General features: G+C 39.2%; 1 protein-coding gene across 6 annotated transcripts in view; it reads left to right on the forward strand.

The window, feature by feature from the left end:
* Positions 1-19,675, forward strand: part of CCDC141 (coiled-coil domain containing 141) — a 219,691-nt gene that overhangs the window by 74,560 nt on the left and 125,456 nt on the right. The window lies entirely within an intron of this gene.

Here is a 19,675-nt window from a genome sequence, read left to right on the forward strand (position 1 = left end):
CTCCTTTTGCCTTCAGTCTTTCCCAGCATCAGAGTCTTTCCCAGAGTCAGTTCTTTGCATCAGGTGACCAAAATATTGGAGCTTCAACTTCAGCATCAGTACTTCCAATGAATATTTAGGGTTGATTTTCCTTTCAAACTAATTGGTTTGATTTCCTTGATGTCCAAGGGACTCTTAAGAATCTTCTCCAGCACCACAATTTGAAGGCATCCATTCTTCAGTGCTCATCCTTCTTTATGGTCCAACTCTCACATCCATACATGACTACTGGAAAAGCCATAGCTTTGACTATATGGACCTTTGTGGGCAAAATGATGTCTCTGCTTTCTAATATGCTGTCTAGGTTTGTCACAGCTTTACTTCCAAGGAGCAAGCATCTTTTAATTTTGTGGCTGAAGTCACCATTTGCCATGATTTTAGAATCCAAGAAAATAACATCTGTTATTGCTTCCACCGTTTCCCCATCTATTTGCCATGAAGCAATAGGACTGGATGCTATGATCTTAGTTTTTTTCATGTAGAATTTTAATCCAGTTTTTTCACTCTCCTCTTTCACCTCATCAAGAGGCTCTTTAGGTCCTCTTCACTTTCTGCCATTAGAGTGTTATCATCTGCCTATCTGAGGTTGTTGATATTCCTCCTGGCAATCTTGATTCCTACTGGTGATTCATCCTGGCTGCATTTTCACATGATGTACTCTGCGTGTAAGTTAACTAAGCAGGATGACATTATACAGACTTGTTGTACTCCTTCCCCAATTTTGAACCGGTCCATTGTTCCATGTTCGGTTCTAACTTTGCTTCTTGACCTGCATACAGGTTTCTCAGGAGACAGGTAAGGTAGTCTGGTATTCCCATCTCTTCAAGAATATTTTACAGTTTGTTGTGATCCACACAAGGGCTTTAGCGTAGCCAGTGAAGCAGAGTAGATGTTTTTCTGAAATTCCCTTGCTTTCCCTCTGATCCAAAGAATGTTGGCGATTTGATCTCTGGTTCCTCTGCCTTTTCTAAACCCCACTTGTACATCTGGAAGTTCTCATTCACACTGCTGAAGCCTGGCTTGAAGGATTTTGAGCGTAACCTTACTAGCATGTAAATGGGCACAGTTGTATGGTAGTTTGTACATTCTTTGGCAGTTCCTTTCTTAGGAATGGAATGAAAACTGACCTTTTCCAGTCCTGTGACCTCTGCTGAATTTCCCAAGTTCACTGACATATTGAGTGTAGCACTTTAAATTCATGATCTTTTAGAGTTTGAAATAACTTAGCTGGAATTCCATTATCTCCACTAGCCTTATTTGTAGTAATGCTTCCTAAGGCCCACTTGACTTCTGACTCCAGGATGTCAGGCTGTAGGTGAATGACCACATCATCGTGGCTATCTGGGTCATTACCTTGTTTTGTATAGTTCTTCTGTGTATTCTTGCCACCTCTTTTTAATCTCTTCTGCTTCTGTTAGATCCTTACCGTTTCTGTCCTTTATCCTGCCCATCCTTCCATGAAATGTTCCCTTGATTCTCCAATTTTCTTGAAGATCTCTAGTGTTTCCCATTCTATTTTTTTCCTCTGTTTCTTTGCGTTCTTTATTTAAGAAGACCTTTTTTATCTCTCCTTGCTATTCTCTGGAACTCTACCTTCAGTTTGTATATCTTCCCTTTCTCCCTTGCTTTTTGCTCCTTTTCTTTCCTCAGCTGTGTGTAAAGCCTTCTCAGACAACCACGTTGCCTTAATGCAGTGCTTTTTCTTTGGGATGGTTTTGTTCATAATGTTCATAGCAGCACTATTTACAACAGCCAAGACATGGAAGCAACCTAAATGTCCATCAAAAAATGAACGGATAAAGATGTGGTATGTATAAACAGTAGACTATTACTCAGCCATAGAAAGAATGAAATCATGTCATTTGAAGCTCTGTGGATGGACCTAAAGGTTATTATACATGTCTGAGGTAAGTCAGACAGAGAAGGATAAATATCATATGATATCACTATATTTAGAATCTAAAAAAATGATATTAATGAACCTGTCTACAAAACACAAATAGACCTAAAGACAGTAAACTTATGGTTACCAAAGGGGAGAGTAGGGGGAGGGATAAATTAGGAGTTTGGGATTAAAATATACACACTACTATATGTAAAAGAGAGAACCAGTAAGGACCTCCTGTATAGCACAAGGAACTATATTCACTGTATTGTAATAATCTGTAAAGGAAAAATATCTAATGTGTATGCATATATATATATATTTATAACTGAATATGTCTGTGTGTGTATATGTACAGATTGCTATATATCTGAAATTTACACAGCATTGTAAATCAACTATACTTCAATAAGAATTTTTAAAAGAAGGCCATGAGGGACTTTCCTGGCAGTCCAGTGGTTAAAACTCTGTGCTTCTACTACAGGGATTATGGGTTTGATCCATGGTCAGGGAGCTAAGACCCCATGTGTTGTGTGCATCCAAAAGAAACAAAAAGACCATGAGACCAAAAAATAAATTTTTGAAGTTTATAAATAAATTAATTAATCCTTTCCTTACATATAAAATTTAAGACTCTTTGTCTTAAAACATCCCATGTTCTGTTTTCTTTCATAAATACTAGTAGCAGCAGCTCAAGTATTTAATAATGGTCACTGTTGCTTCTCTGCGCTTTTATGATCACAGATCCTGGGGCCAGCTTGTTCAGTTCAGTTCAGTCACTCAGTCATGTCCGACTCTTTGTGATCCCATGGAGTGCAGCATGCCAGGCTTCCCTGCCCATCACCAACTCCCGGAACTTACTAAAACTCATGTCCAGGGAGGGGGGACTGGGATGGGGAATACATGTAAATCCATGGCTAATTCATTTCAATGTATAACAAAAACTACTGTAATGATGTAAAGTAATTAGCCTCCAACTAAAAAAAAAAAAGAAAAAGGCAAAGAAGATAACTCAGAAAAAAAATAAATAAATAAAAAAAATAAAACTCATGTCCACAGAGTTGGTGATGCCATCCAACCCATCTCATCCTCTGCCATCCCCTTTTCCTCCCACCTTCAATCTTTCCTAGCATCCGGGTCTTTTCCAGTGAGTCAGTTCTTTGCATCAGGTGGCCAAAGTATTGGAGCTTGTTGACTGCATTTGAATCCTGACTCTACCATTTACCAGTTGAGTACCTGTACACTTATTTAACCTCCCCGAGTTTTCTCATCAGGGAAACCCATCAAATGTCTTTTCTCATTTCAACCCATCAAATGAGCCTTCTGTAAAATGTGAGGTAATAGTACCTACACCACAGTGTTATTAGAATCATCAAACAAGTTATTGTATGTCAAATGCTTAGAACAGTACCTGGTATATGGAAAATGTAATATTAGTATTAGCTTTTTTAATCATCATGTCTGAAAAGAACAGTGCATTACATACTCCCCCAATCCTACTCATCTTTGCTCTCAGAAAGACTCAGTTCAGTTCAGTTCAGTCGCTCAGTCATGTCCGACTCTTTGTGACCCCATGAATCACAGCATGCCAGGCCTCCCTGTCCATCACCAACTCCAGGAGTTTACTCAAACTCATGTGCATTGAATCGGTGATGCCATCCAGCCATCTCATCCTCTGTCGCCGCCTTCTCCTCCTGCCCCCAATCCCTCCCAGCATCAGGGTCTTTTCCAATGAGTCAACTCTTCACATGAGGTGGCCAAAGTACTGGAGTTTCAGCTTCAGCATCAGTCCTTCCAATGAACACCCAGGACTGATCTCCTTCAGGATGGACTGGTTGGATCTCTTTGCAGTCCAAGGGACCCTCAAGAGTCTCCTCCAACACCACAGTTCAAAAGCATCAATTTTTCGGCACTCAGCTTTCTTCACAATCCAACTCTCTCATCCATACATGACCACTGGAAAAACCATAGCCTTGACTAGATGGACCTTTGTTGGCAAAGTAATGTCTCTGCTTTTTAATATGCTATCTAGGTTGGTCATAACTTTCCTTCCAAGGAGTAAGTGTCTTTTAATTTCATGGCTGCAGTCACAATCTGCAGTGATTTTGGAGCCCAAAAAAATAAAGTCTGACACTGTTTCCACTGTCTCCCCATCTATTTCCCATGAGGTGATGGGACCAGATGCCATGATCTTAGTTTTCTGAATGTTAAGCTTTAAGCCAACCTTTTCACTCTCCTCTTTCACTTTCCTCAAGAGGCTTTTTAGTTCCTCTTCACTCTCTGCCATAAGAGTGGTGTCATCTGCATATCTGAGGTTATTGATATTTCTCCCAGAAATCTTGATTCCAGCTTGTGCTTCTTCCAGCCTAACGTTTCTCATGATGTACTCTGCATATAAGTTAAATAGGCAGGGTGACAATATACAGCCTTGATGTACTCCTTTTCCTATTTGGAACCAGTCTGTTGTTCCATGTCCAGTTCTAGCTGTTGTTTCCTGACCTGCATACAGGTTTCTCAAGAGGCAGGTCAGGTGGTCTGGTATTCCCATCTCTTTCAGAATTTTCCACAGTTTATTGGAAAATAAACTTTATTTTATTTGCTTTATTATCAGAAGGATTAGTCTTGTATTAAAGGCTAAATTCATTATTTACTTTGCTTTCACAAGGTATCATCAAATAAATCACTTTTATATTCTTAGCCATACTTGTTTAATGGAAACCTAATTAGCAATTCAAAACAAAAATAGAATTGTATTTTTTCTGCTTGTGATTTAATGTTTATCTATTAATGAGTTAAAACTATAGATTACTATCCATACAAATAATTGCAAATTAGCATTTGACTTCTGCTGTGTTTTAGACTTTTATCCAAACATGAGTATAGTTACAGGCATGCGTACATTTATTAAAGAAATAGCAAAGCAAGCATGCAAAAACTAATAACCTATGCATGTTATCTTGTTATCTTATTGTCTAATACTCAAATTAAACATGTCATAGACATAGTCTTGTGTCAAAAATACCATAGATAATCTTCATGTTGTATTTCACTCTCTGAATGTAGCACAATTTAAATAATCTTACTGATGTGGAAGTAGAGTCTCTTCAGTTTTTCACTATTATAAATAATAAGTAAGATTTACTATGTTGATAATTATGTGAACAGAAAAGATTTTTAAATCCAGGTAGATAGAAGCATAATTATCTTACCTAAGTTTTCAATTTTTTCCTGGATGTTCTATGTTAAAGTTTTGTTGAAGATACACTGAGGAAGATCAGTAGCGGGGACACCAAACTGAATGTGATTCTGTTAGTAATTTGAATTCTATGATTGTCATGTTCCTGATAGTAATTTGAGTTCTGTGATTGTCATGTTCCCGGATGAACTACCCCATAAAGCCTGGAACACTGTGGAACCACAGAGATTCATGCTTCATTGTAGGGTAAAGATAATTTTGTCAGTTCTGTACTTTTTTTTAGGGAACACAGGAGCTGTGAAACCTTCCTTTAATAAAATAGCTTTGTCAATCATTTTAACCATGTAAGAAGAAGGAACATTAAATGGAGAATTAGAGCGAAGATTACTGATGAATAACAATGTGGATGTCTGAATATCTAATGCATCTTCTCTCATAAGAGCCATTTAAAAGATGCATTTAATACTCCTCTGTTTCTAAGTGCTTATAACCTAATGCTTTTGAACCGTAATAGTTCAGCTAATTTCCTTTGGAAAAGAAATTAGGTGACCACAGTGATGGCAACTTAAAATTTACATCAGTTTCAGAAAAAAAGCAGATGAAGATCACATACTTTTCTATCTTAATTGGGATGTGGTAGCCTGAAAAGAATAATCATAGCATGTCCTCTCTTTGTTTTTCAGATGTAAAAATGTGTACTTGTTTTACATTCAAAGATGAGTAGCTGACCTTTTTTTCCAACTCCAGCAGCATCTTATTTTGCAGATAATCTGCTTCATTAATGAGAATCAGAAGCAGCTTGGAGTATTTCGTACATGATTAATTATCTTGGCAATAAGATTTATGAATGTAATTTTTCTCAATTGCTCCAATCAGGAATAAGTGAGACAAACAAATAAATTAAAACTAAGTTATTCACAGTCTTTTTGCACAAGACAATATCAAGGACATCTAGGAGAATTAAATAAGACATAAGGGCAGATAATCTTTTTACTACCCAGATCACATATAGCTTACAAGATACCCATTTTTGTGGGAAGAAAAGTGGGTAATAGAATTCATATTTGGAAGTTTTTTAAATTTGAGTACCATGTATAGCATAATCATATTCTTTGTCAATAGGCAATTAAAATGATATCTGCAATGACCATGTAAGCACAGCATCAGGGCACAAGTCTTGTACCTGCTGGGCAACTTTAAAACCCTGCGTGTGTGTCCACAGATGTGTGTGCCGCTGCCGCTAAGTTGCTAAGTCGCTTTAGTCGTGTCCAACTCCATGCAACCCCATAGACGGCAGCCCACCAGGCTCCTCCGTCCCTGGGATTCTCCAGGCAAGAACACTGGAGTGGGCTGCCATTTCCTTCTCCAGTGCATGCATGCACGCTGTCGCCTCAGTCATGTCCGACTCTGTACGACCCTATGGACAGCAGCCTAACAGGCTCCTCCATCCATGGGATTCTCCAAGCAAGAGTGCTGGAGTGGGCTGCCATTTCCTTCTCCAACAGATGTGTGCACATACATGTATATTCTCCTTTAAATGATCCTACCTTCTAACCAGGATTTAGAGCTTGAATGGTTGACCAGCTTAAATTAATATGAAGTAACAAAAAAGTGCCTAGCTTTAGTGACTACAACACAGTGAGGGTTTTAAAAGGTCTTTGAATTTAGCTTAATTTTTATAATTGAAGTATAGTTAATTAACAATGTTGTGTTAGTTTCAAGTGTGCAGCAAGTGATTCAGTTTTGTATATATATATGTGTGTCTATGTTTGTGTGTGTATATCTATATACATTCTTTTTCATATTATTTTCCATTATGTGTGTATGCTCAGTCATTCAGTTGTGTCCAGCTCTTTGTGACTGACCCCCATCGACCGTAGACCTCCAGGCTTCCCTGTCCATGGAATTTTCCAGGCAAGAATACTGGAATGGGTTGCCATTTCCTACTCCACGGGATCTTCCCAACCCAGGGATTAAATCTGCATCTCTTGCATCTCCTGCATTGGCAGTCAGATTCTTCACCACTCTGCCACCTGGGAAGCCCTTTCCATTATAGATTGTTAAAAGATAGTAAATGTATTCTCCTGTGCTAAACAAGTAGGTCCTTGTTTACCTATTTCATATATAGCAGTGTGTATACATTAATCCCGAACTCCTAGTTTATCCACTTCCCCACTGTGAATGTAGCTTTTTGTCATTGGGTGACATAAGACCAAAATAAGGGTTGAATTAATTTATTAATGGATACTGGTATCTGATAGTTTGGTCCAGTAACAGATATCCATGACTTTCCAAACACTCATAGATTAAAATTTATCCCAGAATTTCATTTTTAGCACATACACTATTTCTAGAGTTCACTCTAAGTTATGCAAAACATCTTAGTGTTTGTAGGAAAAACATGTGATTTTGAAAGCAATAGAACCCCGTCCTAATTAGAATGCATGTTCCCACCATTACTTTCAATGACATTGCATGTCAAATGTAGTAACAGAGGGACTCTGTGCCTCAGTTTCCTTTTCTATAAATTGGGAATAATAACAATATCTATCTATAAATTTTTTATAAAAATAAACAAGATTATATACGTAAAAATTCTTAGAGCACAGCTTGACATATGTCAGGTCTCAATAAATGTCCGCATGTTCACCATATCACTACATCTTTTGATGATTACTTTCTGAGCTTTACTGGATAATCACCAGCACATAAAAATCCTACAGATTAGTCAGATCCCATACCAGTTTTCTAAATCATTCAATAATCTTAGCTTTCTAAAATTATATGGAGGGGGAATAAATGCCATTTCATGGCTTAGTATCCAGACTATTTTATTCAAAAGCTCAACTTTGTAAAATTAGGTTAAAAATCAATTTTTCTCCTCCTTTCTCCACTCTTTAACAATTTCTTTAGCTCATTTATACCTGTTGTAATTGACTACATTTTCATTAAACTTAGTTTTTCTCCTCAATATTCCATTCAGTTGGACTGATGGCTTCACAGCATTTTAATTAGGCCCCATTACTTAAGGTTGGTAAGAGGGTTGGGTGACATGCACTGTGACTAAATTACATTCTCACCCGTGATAAGACTGCTGATATAGCTGTTTCCTGTGTATGCTCCCTAGAAAAAGCTCTGCATTGCTCCCATTGCATGCATCTTTAGATTGTATAACCAAGTTAGTGGCCACTCCTTAAGCTGTGTGCCTGTTTCTTTCCACCACCCTGAGCTCATTTTTCCCCCTGCCTCTGGTGCTGAAAACTGTTGGCTTTCCTTTTCTCAACACCACTGCCACCCCATACTGGGCAGGGAGTAGAACTCAGTCTCTCCTCCACCTTCATTTACATGGTTACCAGAGATAAACAAAGAAGCCCAATTAATATTAATGCTTTTTATAGGGTGACTCATAAGAAAACAAAATAAACGGCATACTTTAAAAGGATAAAACACACTTTAAAATGTAATAGTTGTTTATCTGTTTGTATGATAGTTTCTGGCTCTCATTTTTTCCTGACAAGCCAGTGTTTCGGCCAGAACTTCAGTGTGAACTCCATCAGCTGCATGACCTAGGATCTGGGATGATAATATGAAAATGTCAAACTTTGGTCTCACTCCCAAGTAGACCTGTGTTTTTCTCCCTTCTCTCTCTCTGTTTCTCTCTCTTTCTCTTTCTCATGTGCGCATATACAGCAAATGGCTCCAGATCACTTAGGGTGGAAACTAAATTGTACTGGGAAAATCACACCCTAGATATCTTAGGCAGAGATGCACATTACTCGGACATTGGGCTGGGTCCCTGTTTCCTTTCTTGAAGAAAAGATTTCCTTCCACTGCTGGTAGGATTCTTCTTAATGGCTCAGAGTTAATGCTAGAAATCGAATTTAGTCCAGAAACTACCATTGTATTGATTTTATTTGTTGGACTAAGTAGTTTCCACTGTTTAAGTAGGGAGGTTAAGAAACTGCCTAAACCCAGAAAAGAGTTGAGGGCAATCTTGGGAAAAGAAGAAGTCCTTAATGTCGTTTTTCTTGAAATACTGATATGACAAGATAAATTATACATTAACATAAGTCAAAATAATCAGAAGACAGATATGTTAGCACAAGTCAGAATAATTAAATACATAAAATTATGGTTCCAGACAGGGAGATAGATTATCTGAGAAGCTGTTGAAGTAACAGAAATCTTGCCTCAAGACAAACAATGTATTTTAGCTTTCCTATTGCCCATCATAGAGAATACTGGGATTTGATAACTTGTTGAGGAGATACTGCAAAGAATATAATCAATCTGATTTCGGTATTGACCATCTGGTGATGTCCATGTGTAGAGTCTTCTCTTGTGTTGTTGTAAGAGGGCGTTTGCTATGACCAGTGCGTTCTCTTGGTAAAACTCTATTAGCCTTTGCCCTGCTTCATTCCGTATTCCAAGGCCAAATATGCCTGTTACTCCAGGTGTTTTTTGACATCCTACTTTTGCATTCGTCTCCTATAATGAAAAGGACATCTTTTTTGGATGTTAGTTCTAAAAGGTCTTGTAGGTCTTCATAGAACCGTTCAACTTCAGCTTCTTCAGCATTACTGGTTGAGACACAGGCTTGGATTACCGTGATATTGAATGGTTTGCCTTGGAAACGAACAGAGATCATTCTGTGATTTTTGAGATTGCATCCAAGTACTGCTTTTCAGACTCTTTTGTTGACTATGATGGCTACTCCATTTCTTCTAAGGGATTCTTGCCCACAGTAGTAGATATAATGGTCATCTGAGTTAAATTCACCCATTCCAGTCCATTTTAGTTCACTGATTCCTAGAATGTCGACATTCACTCTTGCCATCTCCTGTTGGACCACTTCCAATTTGCCTTGAATCATGAACTTAACATTCCAGTTTCCTATGCAATATTGCTCTTTACAGTATCGGACCTCGCTTCTATCACCAGTCCCATCCATAACTGGGTACTGTTTTTGCTTTGGCGCCATCCCTTCATTCTTTCTGGAGTTATTTCTCCACTGATCTCCAGTAGCATATTGGGCATCTACCGACCTGGGGAGTTCCTCTTTCAGTATCCTATCATTTTGCCTTCTCATACTGTTCACGGGGTTCTCAAGGCAAGAATACTGAAGTGGTTTGCCATCTCCTTCTCCAGGGGACCACATTCTGTCAGACCTCTCCGCCATGACCCGGCCATCTTGGGTGGCCCCACACGGCATGGCTTAGTTTCACTGAGTTAGACAAGGCTGTGGTCCTGTGATCAGATTGGTTAGTTTTCTGTGATTATGGTTTTAGTGTGTCTGCCCTCTGATGCCCTTTCACAACACCTACTGTCTTACTTGGGTTTCTCTTACCTTGGACGTGGGGTATCTCTTCACGGCTGCTCCAGCAAAGCGCAGCTGCTGCTCCTTACCTTGGACGAGGGGTATCTTCTCACGGCCTCCCCTCCTGACCTTGAACGTGGAGTAGCCCCTCTCTGCCCTCCTGCGCCCATGCAGCTGCCACTCCACGGAGGCTGGGTTGCTCCTCTCGGCCGCCGCGCACAAGCTCTATACAGTCAGCAAAAACAAGACCAGGAGCTGACTGTGGCTCAGATCATGAACTCCTTATTGCCAAGTTCAGACTTAAACTGAAGAAAGTAGGGAAAACCACTAGACCATTGAGGTATGACCTAAATCAAATCCCTTGTGATTATAGTGTGAGAAATAGATTTAAGGGACTAGATCTGATAGACAGAGTGCCTAGATGAACTACAGACAGAGGTTCATGACATTGTACAGGAGGCAGGGATCAAGACCATCCCCATGGAAAAGAAATGCAAAAAGGCAAAATGATTTTACAGTGTCCCATAGGTTTTGGGTTGTTGTGTTTTCATTTTCATTCATTTCTATGCATATTTTGATTTCTTTTTTTGATTTCTTCTATGATTTGTTGGTTATTCAGAAGCATGTTGTTTAGCCTCCATATGTTTGAATTTTTAATAATTTTTTTCCTGTAATTGAGATCTAATCTTACTGCACTGTGGTCAGAAAAGATGACTGGAATGATTTCAATCTTTTTGAATTTACCAAGACTAGATTTATGGCCCAGGATGTGATCTATTCTGGAGGAGGTTCCGTGTGCACTTGAGAAAAAGGTGAAGTTGATTGTTTTGGGGTGAAACGTCCTATAGATGTCAATTAGGTCTAGCTGGTCCATTGTGTCCGTTAAAGTTTGTGTTTCCTTGTTCATTTTCTGTTTAGTTGATCTATCCATAGTTGTGAGTGAGGTATTAAAGTCTCCTACTATTATTGTGTTACTATGAATTTCCTCTTTCATACTCGTTAGCGTTTGCCTTACATATTGCAGTGCTCCTATGTTGGGTGCATATATGAGACAAGTGCTCGGGCATGGTGCACTGGGAAGACCCAGAGGGATCGGGTGGAGAGGGAGGTGGGAGGGGGGACTGGGATGGGGAATACATGTAAATCCATGGCTAATTCATTTCAATGTATAACAAAAACTATTGTAATGATGTAAAGTAATTAGCCTCCAACTAATAAAAATAAATGGAAAAAAAAATAAAATAAAATAAAAAAAAAAACAAAAAAAACAAAATGATTGTCTGAGGAGGCCTTACAAATAGCTGTGAAAAGAGGAGCGAAAAGCAAAGGAGAAAAGGAAAGATATTCCCATTTGAATGCAGAGTTCCAAAGAATAGCCAAGAGAGATAAGAAAGCCTTCCTCATCAAATGCAAAGAAATAGAGGAAAATAACAGAATGGGAAAGACTAGAGATCTCTTCAAGAAAATTAGAGATACCAAGAGAACATTTCATGCAGAGATGGGTTCAATAAAGGACAGAAACGGTATGGACCTAAAAGAAGCAGATTATTAAGAGGTGGCAAGAATACACAGAACTACTATACAAAAAAGGCCTTCACAGCCCAGATAATCACGATGGTGTGATCCTCACCTAGAGTCAGACATCCTGGAATGTGAAGTCAAGTGGGCCTTAGAAAGCATCACTACGAACAAAGCTAGTGAATGTGATGGAATTCCAGTTGAGCTATTTCAAATCCTGAAAGATGATGCTGTGAAAGTGCTGCACTCAATATGCCAGCAAATTTGGGAAACTCAGCAGTGGCCACAGGACTGGAAAAGGTCAGTTTTCATTCCAATCCCAAAGAAATGCAATGCCAAAGAATGCTCAAACTACTGCACAATTGCACTCATCTTACATGCTAGTAAAGTAATGCTTAAAATTCTGCAAGCCAGGCTTCAGCAATATGTGAACTGTGAACTTCCAGATGTTCAAGCTGGATTTAGAAAAGGCAGAGGAACCAGAGATCAAACTGCCAACATCTGCTGGATCATCGAAAAAGCAAGAGAGTTCCAGAAAAACATCTATTTCTGCTTTATTGACTATGCCAAAGTCTATGACTGTGTGGATCACAAGAAACCGTGGAAAATTCTGAAAGAGATGGAAATACCAGACCACCTGACCTGCCTCTTGAGAAACCTGTATGCAGGTCAGGAAGCAAAAGTTAGAACTGGACATGGAACAACAGACTGGTTCCAAATAGGAAAAGGAGTACATCAAGGCTGTATATTGTCACCCTGCTTATTTAACTTATATGCAGAGTACATCATGAGAAACGCTAGGCTGGAAGAAACACAAGCTGGAATCAAGATTTCTGGGAGAAATATCAATAACCTCAGATATGCAGATGACACTACCCTTATGGCAGAAAGTGAGGAGGAACTAAAAAGCCTCTTGAGGAAAGTGAAAGAGGAGAGTGAAAAAGTTGGCTTAAAACTCAACATTCAGAAAACTAAGGTCATGGCATCTGGTCCTATCACTTCATGGCAAATAGATGGGGCAACAGTGGAAACAGTGGCTGACTTTATCTTGGGGGGCTCCAAAATCACTGCGGATGGTGATTGCTGCCATGAAATTAAAAGACGCTTACTCCTTGGAAGGAAAGTTATGACCAACCTAGATAGCATATTAAAAAGCAGAGACATTACTTTGCCAACAAAGGTCCATCTAGTCAAGGCTATGGTTTTTCCAGTGGTCATGTATGGATGTGAGAGTTGGACTATAAAGAAAGCTGAGCACTGAAAAATTGATGCTTTTGAACTGTGGTGTTGGAGAAGACTCTTGAGAGTCCCTTGGACTGCAAGGAGATCCAACCAGTCCATCCTGAAGGAGATCAGTCCTGGGTGTTCATTGGAGGGACTGATGCTGAAACTGAAACTCCAGTACTTTGGCCACCTCATGTGAAGAGTTGACTCATTCGAAAAGACCCTGATGCTGGGAGGGATTGAGGGTAGGAGGAGAAGGGGGCAACAGAGGATGAGATGGCTGTATGGCATCACCAATTCGATGGATAGGGGTTTGAGTAAACTCCGGGAGTTGGTGATGGACAGGGAGGCCTGGCGTGCTGTGATTCATGGGGTTGCAAAGAGTCAGACACATCTGAGTGACTGAACTGAACTGAACTGAACTGAGGAGATACTAATGCTTTCCAGTTGACTTCAGTAATTCATGGAGGGCTTCCAAGTTCCACATAAGAAGATTGTGAGCTTTGTCCTCCTAGAATCTCTGAAATGAAATCCCAATAATAAGCGAATAATTAGATCAGTCCCAGAATACATCTCAAGCCACTTTTTGGGCAGGAAATTCATTCTTTCCCTGCTTATGAGCCTCAAGTACAAACATCAGAGACAAAAATTTCATGCCGTTTCCTTCTTCAGGGCATCTTCCTGACCCAGCGATGGAATCCAGGTCTCTCGCATTGCAGGTGGATTCTTTGCCATTTGAGCCACAAGGGAAGCCCCCTCTAATATGTATTATCTCCTAGTGGAGCTAATGGATATTTGAAGTCTGGTTATTGCCTAGCTAAATACAGAGCACGTTTGATGAGATTGCCTAATACAAAATAATAGCAACTGGTTTCCCTACTATAAAAAAGGAAAAGAACAAAACCTGTGGGAGCTAAAATGGTTGTTGTAATACTAACATGTCTTCAGAATCAAACCAGACATTAGAACTGTCCCCTGTGGCCATCAACCATAATTGAAACCACTTTTTTTTTTTTTTTGATAATTGAAAGACTATCAGAACATCTGGAGTTGAAGAAGATACATAACTGATGCCTTTTCCCTCCTTTATCAGTTTTTTTGTTTCTAATAGTAACTTGTTATTTGACAAAAACTGTTCTGCAGGTGGAAAAGAAAATGAAAGGACTTTGGAGAGATTTTCATCTTCCCTTAAGCATTTCTGTTAAGATGTCTGAATTGCTTATTGCTAGCTTGGCTCCTCCAGCATAGTTTTAAACAAAGATCAAAAAAATAAGATCTGACTTCGGATTGTAGAACCAGCTGCAGAAAAAGAGACCAGGAAAGTTGATGGTCACGTGATGCCTAGCTTTGAGTGTGGCAAAAGTTCACTTTCTTGCCACCTGAGTTGTTTGTCCTTGACAGAGCATTTTTCTATTGCTTTTGTTCCCAGTGTTTCAGTCCTGACTTTGGAGCGTGCTGTTGGGAACTGGAATTCTCAATTATCCTCATCAGCCTCTACCTCTAAGGCAGTGTTTCTGGCAGGCCTGGCCCTCATGTCCGTTCTCCTCTCTAACACAGCATTTCCACTGAGCCCCCGTGATTATTCACAGGACTTACTTCCACATTAGAATTAAACTCTGTGACTGTAGTGTTGCATTTTGGTTTTCTCTTAAGAACACTCATAAACATAGCCTAATAAGAACCAGTCCTCTTCCCTGGAGTTCTTTGGTTCTCCAGACAGATGTGGTGAAGGAAGAACACTGACCACAGCCTTTCTTCCTCTCCCTGTGGGAATCTCCTCCTGTTGCCTATGTGATCTTGAATGAATTTCTTACCCTCTGGGTCTCAGTTTCCATATCTATTGAAAAAGCAACTGTCTCCTTTGTAGGAGGTGTAAAGATTGTGGAGATAATCTGAGACCTGCCTGGAGCAGTACCTGACTCTGATCTGGGAAGGCCCTGTTCACTCTCTTTCCTCAGTCTTATCTCCCAGCAGGGGTCAAGGTGAGACTGGGTTATTCAGTATTGCCAAAACTAGCCTTTCCTTGCCCAAAGCAGATAAGTTCAGTAGTGTTCTCTTCCAAACTCCCCACTCTTTCTGGTACATTCCTGCCCCAGTTTTCCTTAATGCATCTTCAGTTCCCCAGACTGAAATGCTTACATCTCATCTAACCAATAAAAATAGTTGGGAAGAACCCGTCTGTTACGTTACCTCTGCTTTCCTCAAAGCTGTTGTCTGAGCCCCCTTTTCTTACCCAATAAACTTCTTCAAAAGAGTCATTAGTTTTACTGTCTCAGCGCTTCTCAGTGACCCATTCGTGTTTACCAACCAGTATCTCATCCCACTGTTCTCTTGATTCTGCTATTTTAAATTGTCCTTAATACTTCATCCTTAGATCTACATTTAACAGATTAAGGATATTCTGAATATCCTTAAATTATAGAACCATCCAATAAGAAATACAATATAAGCCATAAATATGATTTTTAATTCTCGTAGGCACATTGAAAAGTGGAAAAAAGTAAAAAGTCATGTAAAAATGGGCTTCTCAGGTGACACAATGATAAGGCATCCACCTGCAATGCAGGAGACACAGGAGACATAGGTTCGATCCCTGGGTCAGGAAGATCTCCTGGAGGAGGGCATGGCACCCCACACCAGTATTCTTGCCTGGAGAATCCCATGGACAGAGAAGCCTGGCGGGCTACATTCCTTGGGGTCACAAAGAGTTGGACACGACTGAAGTGACTGAGCATGCACACACACACACACATAAAAAAGTGAAAAGCAAGGACACATTTTGTTTAATCCAACGTATCTAAAATAGTATTTCAGCATTGAATCAATATTAACATTCTGAACAATATATTTTCATTATTTTTTATACTAAGTGTATGAAATCATTTGTGCATTTTATACTTAGAGCATATCCCAATTTGAGTTTGTCACATTCCACACATTCCATGTGTGGTTAGTAGCTACTTGTTTAGGACAATGCAGGTCTGTACCATTTGACTGAGTTTTCCTGGCATCTCTATTTAACTTCCAAGGCACCCCTTGGTTTTTACTGAACATCCCTGATTGCTCCTTCTGTGCATCTTTGTTGATGTCCCTTCCTTTTCACTCTGTCTTCCTTCACCCTCTGGTAGGTGTTTCTTTCCAATCCCCACTTCCCCTCTGCAAAAAAATCTGCCCCATTCCTTCTCCACCTTAGTTCTACATCCTCTGAGCACTGAGTACTTAGAATCTCATGTCAGACGGGTGAGATGACCACAAACACATCACTTAGATCAATCTAAAAGGTAAGAACCAGGAAGAGAAAGAAACAATATTCTCATTTTCCCCCTTAGTCCATCATCACCCAGAACCAATTTCCAGTGTGCACACTCTGAATTTTTGTTCTTTCTCTCTTTCCACATGTTTCCAGCTCTTAACTCATGTTTTTTATCCTTTTGCAGGGACCATGTTCTAAAGAATGTCCTGATGCATCATTTATTGTCCTTATCACTCAGGCTTTGGGATAACTGCTGATATAATCTAATGCTTATAAAAATTGTTCTTGGAGTATCTATGCAGCTGTCTGCAGTAGCTACTCACAGGATACAATGACTGATTTACATTATGGTTGACATGCTGTTGGTTATTTAGGATGTCTTGCTTTTACATCAGAAAGACTTAGTCTATTCTGTGTGCATCCCACAGCACATAAAGTAAATCTGATCTAAGATGCTAGTCATGTGTGTGACTGCCTCATGGTGAGATTTAACACCCCCATGATGAACCATTTTCTTCTGAGTGTTATGCCACTTTGTTTTCAAGTTTCTTCCCAGGGTGCATTTAGGTAGTAAAAAATGTATAGCTTTAGAGACTCAGTATGCTTTAATAGGCAGGTGTATGACCAGGATATATAAAATACCACTATAGATCTTGAACTACATTCTCTTATAGGAAATATGTATGGCCATGCCCAAAAGAGTAATAGCCTTGGGAGGTTAAAATAGTATTTGCCAAATCTAGGGGATGATGTCAGAAGATACCTTAAAAAATCAAAATAACTAACTCCTTCCTGGCATTCATCACTGCTGACATGTGTTAAATGACAAATCTTTGACTCACAAAATCGAACAGGATTATCTGAGGGATCAGACTTCTCACCTGTTTTTAGAGATTAGTGAGCACCTGTTTGTCCCCATGTTTTCTTCACTCAGATTCTATATTAACTTTCCCTATTAAAGCATTCTTGAGATTTCTGAGTTCCTACTACTTTAGATAAAAATAGATGAAGCTCACTCCTGGCACTTAATAAAATAAAGGATTCTGAAAGTTAGCTATATTCATGAGCCATTTTTCTTTGATGAAACCCTTAAATCATCCCTTTTTTGTTTTTGTGCAGGCCTATAGCATATTTTGTGAGTTTTTAATGCAATTTAATAAATTAATGTACAAATTTTGTAGCTCTTGATAAAATATTCTCCATGGGTTCTAATATGCATGTAATACATATCATTTAGGTCTAATTTCTGGGATACCAGAAAGACAAACCACCTTCAGATAGTTGTAAATACATAAACACAGTACTTTAGATATGGGGACTGGCTAACGGGTGTATTATGCACGGAATACCAAACATTCTGAAGAGAATGAGGCAGACTTCACATGGAAACTGCTTCAGGGTCACTATTAGTCTTTTCTCTGCACTGACACTAGCCTAAAATGCTGGGGTTAACAAAGATTTCCAATTAGCAGAATAAACCGTCTTGCTGCCCACTTGACAGCTTATTCCATGCTGGACAATGCTAAGCCTTGGTATAGACAACCAACACTTATACCAAGCGTCTCTATACTTGGTATAGGTCTATACCAAGTATAGATCTGGCTGTGTGATGTTATCAGCCCTGTAACAGTAATGGAGGGTATTATTCTATGTAATCCCTAACTTGACTTCTGTGTAGTGTGTGTGGGGGGCGGGATGGGGTGGTATATGTTTATTGTGTGGACCTTCAGGACTTTAGGACTAACCTAGCTTTCTCCCTGGCCACATTTCTCCATGTTATAAAAGTACATAGAAATCCTGAGGCTGCTGTAGACAAGACAAACTAGGATGAAGAAAGACACAGTGTATATTCTGAACAATGCCCACCACTTTGAGTGGGCTGCTGGGATTCATTTTTCAAATGTGAAGTAATTTCCCCTGATGACCGAAGACTCTCTTTTACCTGAGGATAGCAACATGGCACAGTGGAAAGAGCATGGACATTGGAATAATACAGGTTTGGGGACAAATCCTAGCTCTGCCATTTACTATTGGCCCTAGACAAGTTGCTTAACCTCTGTTCATCTCTGCAAGGTCAATATAGTATCATACTTGTTACAGAGTTGTTAAGAGAAAAAGAGATGATACCCAGAAAACAACTAGCAAACTATCTAGCATGTAGTGGGTTCTTAGGAATCAGTAGCTATGATGTGATCATAAGAATAATGCTGTATAAGATTTGAGAGTAAAAATCCAACTCTCCTTTAATTGGGATAAAGAATCTGTATCCTGGGGTCACATGTTATCGGTCTCAGTTCAGTTCAGTTGCTCAGTCCTATCCAACTCTTTGCGACCCCATGGACTGCAGCACGCCAGGCTTCCCTGTCCTCACCAACTCCCAGAGTTTGCTCAAACTCATGTCTATTGAGTCGATGATGCCATCTAACCATCTCATCCTGTGTTGTCCCCTTCTCCTCTTGCCTTCAATCTTTCCCATCATCAGAGTCTTTTACAATGAATCAGTTCTTCACATCAGGTGGCCAAAGTATCAAAGCTTCAGTCTCAGCATCAGTCCTCCCAATGAATATTAAGGACTGATTTCCTCTAGGATTGACTGGTTTATATTGCCTATCCCTTCTCCAGCAGATCTTCCCAACCCAGGAATCAAACTGGGGTCTCCTGTGTTGCAGGTGGATTCTTTACCAACTGAGTTATCAGGGAATTTTTTTTTATCAGTCTCATGTCAACTTATATGATCATTCTTAAAAAACGCAGCTTCTTTTATGTCTTTTATTATTTGTTGTTTTACCACTGTGTAAGGTGCATATTGCAAATCAAGTCCAAATGAATGTAAGTTATGTCCTTAGCCATTTATAAGGTCTATGGAATTTTAGTAGCTTCTCCATTCATTTTTTTTTGGATATAGATATTCAGGAGTTGTAGCAAACTAGGTATTTGTGCATTGTCTTCTAATAGTAGAAATATAGTTCTACAAATGCTATTTAATATCTTCACATAACTATGTAATATACTCAGATTGATCATCTTATACAGAAAAGATTTATATTCTGAAAGAATGCATGGTTTATAGATTGTGTGGGATCTATTTTGGTTCTTGTTTGTTAGGAGATTTTGAATTTGAATTATTTTCTTCATGCTATGTGATCCAGTGAAATGATATGTTGTTTTTGTAATTTGGGGGTATTATTTTGCTTTTTCTCTTAAGCATGTAGAGACTGAAATGAAGAAAAATGAAAAGATTGA

The sequence above is a fragment of the Odocoileus virginianus genome, chromosome 13 (genome assembly GCF_023699985.2).
Source record: "Odocoileus virginianus isolate 20LAN1187 ecotype Illinois chromosome 13, Ovbor_1.2, whole genome shotgun sequence".
Lineage (NCBI taxonomy): Eukaryota > Metazoa > Chordata > Mammalia > Artiodactyla > Cervidae > Odocoileus > Odocoileus virginianus.